We start from the raw sequence: 7,181 nt of genomic DNA, 5'->3' as shown, positions 1-7,181 counted from the left end.
ATAAAATAAAATAAAATAAAATAAAATAAAATAAAATAAAATAAAATAAAATAAAATAAACCTAGGGTCTCAGGAAGCCGTAGTCTATCTAGGCTGTCTAAACTTGCTGTGTATTGGAGAATGACCTTGAAGTCCTGATTGTAGGCACATGGCTCTTCATTTAGTCTCTGAGACACAGTCTCACGTATAGCGCACTGTCTGGCCTGGAACTCATTATGTAGACCAGTCTGACCTCATTCCCCCTACTTTTCAATGCTGAGATTACAGTGTAGTGGTGGCCTGGAATTTTCTAGGCAGCTCAGGCTATACTCAAACTTGTATTTCTTTTGTCTCTGCCTCATGAGTAGAGACACCTGCCACCCTGTTCAGCATCTAGAAGCTGGTCTCATACAAGACTTTTGAACAACTACATCTTATAACTTCACCCATCGAGGTGTTGTGTGTCTCACTGGGCTTCCTGCCTGCTGTCCACCTCTCCATGGCAGACACCCACCCTCATGCTTCAACACTGCAGCCCCTGCTGACAGGTGCATGCCTGCCTGTTTTTCCTGGCCCCCCTGACCCCTGAACCCAGAGGACTGCTTTGGCTGCAGGTGGTCTCAGCTCCCTCCTGACCTCACCCCTGTAGTTGAGATCCCACTATTGCCTTGAGCCCTGGCCCTGGGCTGGGCTAGCTTGGTTTTTCTCATGGAGCCTTGGGTAGACCTAAGAGAGGCAGTGTCCAGAAGACAGGACCTGGAATGGGGCCCAGGAAACCAGGTCTGGCTTTTCCCCTCCTCTCCCAGATGGGGACCCCTGAGGACAGGGCCTGATTCTCCTCCCTCTCCTTCAGATTGAGGGCTCTTTGAGGACAGACCCAGGATTGTTTTTCCAATCCTTCTCCCCTTCTGCTGATTTCTGGAGACTTCTACATCCCCATCTACACTGCTTTCTCTATAGCCTGGATCTTGGGAGCTTCTGTGGCCTTCTGCAGGCTATCTCTGGCTCTGGTCTTAGAGATAAGCCAGACACTTGGCATGTAGTACTAGCCTTTCCTCTGAGACTCTGAGGCCCAGAATTCCCACCTGGAACTCCACCTCTGACCTCACAAGGGGCTGCCTCAGAACCCAGGCTCCACAGTGCTACTGGCAAGAGCAGAGATGCTATTTTGGGCCATGTGTATGGACTTGGCCTAAGTGGCATGAGCCAAACCCCTGTCCTACTGACCTCTCCCCTGGAGGAGTACAACAGGACTCACGGCCAACCTGGGGAGGGCCGAGAGGCAGGGTCTGAGTAAAGACTCGGAGACTGCAGGGCTCCGGTTCAGTTGCAGCTTCAGCCTGCCACTGTGATGGAGGAACAAAATCAAGACCAGCTGTGACGTTGACAGAGGGGCTGAGACCAAGGCTGAAAGACACAGAGCACTTCAGTCAAGCGAGCTATTGAGCAGGGCTGCAGGTAGGCTGGGACAGGGGCAAGCCCAGCAGGGATTGTTTGGGAAAGAAAGTTCATCAGGAGTTGGGGTATGACTCTCTGTCCCAGCTCAGCCCTGTGCGGCTGTGGGACACGGACAGACCGACAGACCGGCTGTAACTTGGCTGTGGCAGGATCAGAGCTGCTGAGTGGAGCAGAGAGTGGGAGGGTGCATTGGGCAGCTCGATCAGAAAGGCCCCGAGGAGGGAGGAGGGAAGAGCAAATTGACTGAGGAGAAGGGAGGCAGGTCAGAGGTGGGTCTGCTGCTGCTTCTTCCCCAGAGTGTTCAGAGGCCGAGCCAGGGCGCCAGTTATACCTTGAAAGTTAGGGATATCAACTGATACTTCCTCATCCAGAGAAAATTTGGTAGAGTCTGGCTGAGGGCAACTCGGGAGTTACCTTGACAGTCTGAGAGGAGGATGGGATACAGGGGTAAGTTTTAGTGAGGTGGGAGGGCTGACTTTGGCATTGCATTATTCAAAGCTGGGTAGATGGCAGACTTAGGAAGGCCAAGACGGCCTTTGAGGAGCCTGGTCTTGAGGTCCAGGGTCCTGGGGTAGCACGGGTAGAGGGAGGTGGGCCTACAGGACACTTTCACAATTGCTTGAGGCACAATCTCCTTCCTCCCTCTTCCCTCCTCCCTCCCCTCTCTTCCCTCCTCCCCCCAGCTTGCCTGGGTTTGGGATAGCACCGGCAAGGGCTGTCCTGATTACTTCTCCCCTGAGAAACTGAGGTTTAATGGGAATACGGGGCCAAGTTCTGTGTCCCTCACTCAGCCCTAGGTTCCTCTCTGTTTCACTGTCTAAAACTCAGAAAAACAATGGCTCAAACAGACCTGCTGGGGCGGTAACCATCCCTCATGCCCTCAATTCTAGCCCCTATCCTTGGCCCAGGCCACCTGAGTTGCCCTCCTGTCCTATCCCCAGCCTTCCCCTCAGGGCGGCTGTTCTCCTAGGCCCCTTCTTTTCCACCCATACCCAGAAGCCCATGGGCCTAGTCCACATGTCTGATGTCTGACACAGCTTAGCTGATATCAGGTTAAGGGAAGCTCTTAAGATCAAGATGAGGATACAGGCCTGGGAGCAGGTTCTGCCTGCCCTGTGTACATGGCAACTACCTGAGCCAAATCCATCATCTTTTGACTCTTGGGTACAGCCAGAGTTTGACTAGTCAGGGGTTGGTTCTCTTTACCTCCACTGCAAGCCTTGCTCTCCCGGCTCTCCAGCAGCGCTGTCCTCAGGTGCTTTCTGTACACATGCTCAGACTCCCTCAACAGTTCTTCCCTTTTCCTGAAGCTCTCCCCCCATATTTACCCACACGGCTACTCCTTCAGCCCCTCCACTCATTTCCAATGAGGCCCCTCAGTAAGGCTTCCAGAGACTACCGTACTTCCGGTCCCACTCACTCCTTGCGCAGCCACAGCTGATGGATTTCTAGTTCCCTTCCTCTGGTTTCCAGATCTCTGTAGTCCTTACTGCCCCCTTAGGCAAGCAGGTTTATTCCAACTCATTGTCGAGTGCCACGAGAGTACACTCTGCCCTCTCACTGGACTTAAAGACCCAGAGGCGCCTTCTGCATGGACGACATTGCTGTCTCAGCCATGTCTCCCTTCTTGGCTTTTAGACCCGTTTCTTAAGACCAGCAACTCAGATGGCAGGTGAATAATCTTCTCTGCACTTTCCAGCCTCTCGCTCCTTCCTGTGGTCTCAGCTCAGGCAGGGTTCCCCTTCTCCTCAGCTCCAGCCAGACGTCAAGGGTAAAGTCCTTGATGTCCCTCTCCATCATGGCTCTCCTCCAGGCACGGATACCTTAAATACCTAGACTTGGTGTCTCTCCCCACTTCCCATAGGCCCACCTAGCTACACCTGCCCTGCTCTTCTTCATCCCTGAGACCCAGCACCTTCCCCGAACACCAGCCCTGAATCCCCTAATAGACACTGGTGCCTGAAACTAATTTTTCTTCATCGATCTGTCCATCAAATAAAGCTTTTATTGAACAAATGTTTATCAGATGTCAGGCTCCTTAGGAAGCTTTGGTGTCAGTCTGGTTAAGAGCAAGAAACAGAGTGCCTAGTTCTCTGTTATTCAGCCACGCACATCTGTGGGCCTGGCACTGAGGGTACTCGGGGGAGTGAGACCCTGTGTCTCCTTTCTTCCTCTGCTATTGCTCGTTCATCCGTTCACTCCCGAGCATCTCTGTGCTGGTCCTGGTTGTAGAGGCCGGTGCACTTGCTGAGCCCCTCCCTCATCTTCTGAAGAACCTAGTATTTGTTTTCAGGCATCCTGTGTTGTTCATAGAACCTAGCATCAGATTTTTGCCAAACCTCACGGGCAGAGTCCCCCACTGTTCTTAAACCCTGGCCTGTGTCCTCAAGCTCTGCAGAGAGACAGACACAACTGAGCTCCATTCCCCATCTACCCCAGACCCTGCCCCCGCCCCAATACAAACGACACTTCCAGCTCCTGGCCTACACGCTTTGCAAAGTGGCCATCGGTACACCCCTCCTACCTGTTCAGTCTGGGTAGAAGAAAGAAGAGGCCTAGCTGGGTCATCTTTCCCTTCCATGTCCCTATGGCTCTTGGGTGTCTCTCTGCTGCCCTGGGCAGGAGAAGGTACACGGGGAGAGGCAACTGGGTTACCCATTAACTCAGCCGCGAGTTGAAGGGCCGATGGGCAGGAGGCAGACTTGAATCTCCTCTCTGCTGTTGGCTTGGTCTGCTGCTTCAGGTCCACGTACAACTCCACAATGGCCCCCGGCCCACTCGAGACCATACGGTCAGTAATTCGGAGGAGTATGATGCGAGAGTTCCTGGCTGAGTTCCTGAGCACCTATGTCATGATGGTGAGTGGGTGGGTGGTCTTGGGTGGGTGATCTTGGGTAGGTGGGGCCAACAGGGCAGTCCTTTAGCCCCTCCCCACTGTTGACCCCAGGATCATATCATTCCTTGCCCTACCTCTGAGCTGGGAGTTTTGGAAAAAAGAAGAGAAAAGTAGAGAGGCCTTTCTCATCAAAAATTTTTTGGGGGGACTGCAAAGGGCTCATGTAGGCCAGGATAGAGTAGAGTCAGAGGCTGGTGGGAAGGAAAACCAATACTGAGTAGACTGAGGAACAAGGCATGATGGCCCCTGTCTCCAATGTTAGCACTTGGGAGACTAAGGCAGGAGGATTGAAGCCAATTTGAGGCTAGCCTGCTGTACAGAGCAAGTTCTAGGCTAGTCAGAGTTCTACTGGGAGGAAGTGTCTCAAAACAAAACAAAACAAAACAAAACAAAACAAAACAAGACAAGACACAACGAACCAAACAAAAAGTAAACGATGCGAGACCTGGACTTGATGATGCCCACCTGTGAGTGAGGCAGAGGGTGGGAGGGCGGATGGGAGTTTGGGCAAGTTCAAGACCAGTGCTGTGCTACATAATGAGAGGTGGGGAGACCTTAGAGAATTGATCTGAGGGGAGTGGGTAGGCTGTTGAACAGGGTATGACGGGAAGGCTAGGTGGCTCGGTAGATAAAGGTGCTCGATGTGCAACTCTGATGACCAGGGTCAGTCCCTGGAGCGAAGGTGAAGCTGGAAGGAGAACATTACCTCTATGAAGCTGTTCTCTAACACCCCCTGATGCATCTCCAAGGGAGGAGGGCATGTGCATCCCACTACCATCATACACACACACACACTTTTTAAGAAGTAGTAGAATGCTACAGACATGTTTGGATTTTAGAAGGTAGCTATGGAGAGAAGCCTGCCAATCAGGCTGTTGTTACTGGGGAGGTTGGAGACTGGGGAATGATGATGGAGCCAGGGATGGACAAGAAGGCAGATGCTCAAAGAACTGTCGATGCAACAGGGAGACTTTCAAGCCACAGGGGAGGGTAAGCTCTGAGGAGCTGCTTGGGAGCACAGGGTCAGAGATGAAGCTAATTCAGATACAGATGAGATGCCAGTGGAGGGACCCAGGAAGCAGTTAAACAGGGGGCGCTGGTGCTCAACGGAGGCTTGGGCTGGAACAAAAGAGGTAAAGTTCACTATGAGGGTGGTTATAAACATCGTTCAGAATTAATGACGTGGGAGGGACTCTGGACATCTAGGCTTTTGTCCTAACCCTGACTGTCAACAGCTGGCCAGAGTGGGTCTCTCTGGGTCCGAGCCTGACTTTCCAGTTTCCTAGTGTGTGGGATCCCAGCTTCTGGGGTTGGGCATTGGGTCTGAGTTCTGGCTCAGCTGTATACTGTTCCATGGGCATTCTAACAGCTCAGGGTTAGATTCGTTGTTGGCAAATGTGAACAAAAGCATCAGGCTGCAGACTTACATGAAGAGGTCATGTATTGTATGCAAATTATTATTATTATGATTCATTATTATAAATTTTATTGTTTATTATTTATTATTATTCCTTGTTTGTTATTATTATTATTTGAAGATTTTATTTTTAATTTTACAAACGTGTGTGGGTATTTGTAATGCCAGTGCAGGTGTCTTTTGAGACCAGAAGAGAGGGTTGGCTCTCTTGTGTGTTGTCTCATGTGGGTGCTGGGAATTAAACCTAGGTCTTCCAGAAGAGAGGCCAGTGCTCTGAGACATAGCTCCAACCTGGATTTTAATATTTTTAATTTTAATTTTTCTGTTTTGTTGAGACAGAGTTCACTGCATAGGCCTGGCTGTCCTGGAATTAGCTCTGTAGACCAGGCTGGCCTCAAACTCACAGAGATCCATCTGCCTCTGCCTCCCAAGTGCTGGGATCAAAGGTATGCACCACCACCACCTGGCTGGTTTTGAAATTTTTAAATAATTTTTAAAAATTGTGTGTGTGGATGTGTGTGCCTGTGTGTGTGCCCATGCATACATGCATGTGTATGTGTCTGTGTGTGTATGTGCACCTGTGTACCTATGTTGTGTGTGTGTACATGTGTATGTGTGCACATACATGTTGCTGGGGTCCTTATTATTTTGACAGACATCCTAGCTATTCTTTCTTCTCTGCATCCCTCACCTCCATCTTTAACTTCTTGGCTCCTGAGCTGTGGGGAGAACAGCCTGATCCTCCTCAGCTCAGAGCAAAGTCATTCATTTATGACAAGACATTCCAGTCCTGTGAGGGCTGTTAAACCTTGGAATGCAGGAGGCTGGAGGAGAAGCGAGAGCTGAGTGCACGGTGTGACACTGCCTACATCGGCCTTTGAATTTTCTTTTCCGGCTTGCTGGGGATCCAACCAGAGTCTCACGCGTGTGCATCTAGTCCTCCATGACTGTATCTCCAGCTACACTCCTAGTCTTTCCTTGTGAATGCTTTAATTCATTTTTTTTCTTTGTGTGGGCACAAGCTTACTACAGCGTGGGTTGGAAGTTGAGAGGACAGCTCACAGGAGTGGATTCTGTCCTTCCTCTAGGGGTCTGGGGGAATTGACTCCAGTTGTCAGGGTTGGCACCAAGTGCCAGTCTGCTAAGTCGTCTCGCCAGGTCTTTTTTTTTTTTTTTTCATTTTTTTTGGGGGGCGGGGGGAGTGAGACAGGGTTTCCCTGTGTAGTAGCCTGTCCTGGACACACTTTGTAGACCAGGCTGGCCTGTAACTCACAGAGATCTGCTTGCCTCTGTCTCCTTAGTGCTGGGATTAAAGGTGTGTGTCACCACATCCAACATTTTTCATTTTTTCTTTCTTTTCTTTAGAATTTTTATCTACCTGCCCTATCTATCTATCTATCTATCTATCTATCTATCTATCTATCTATCTAT

This window comes from Grammomys surdaster, unplaced genomic scaffold, assembly GCF_004785775.1.
Source record: "Grammomys surdaster isolate TR1022 unplaced genomic scaffold, NIH_TR_1.0 344, whole genome shotgun sequence".
In the NCBI taxonomy this organism is placed as follows: Eukaryota; Metazoa; Chordata; class Mammalia; order Rodentia; family Muridae; genus Grammomys; species Grammomys surdaster.
This window is presented reverse-complemented; position numbering follows the sequence as displayed.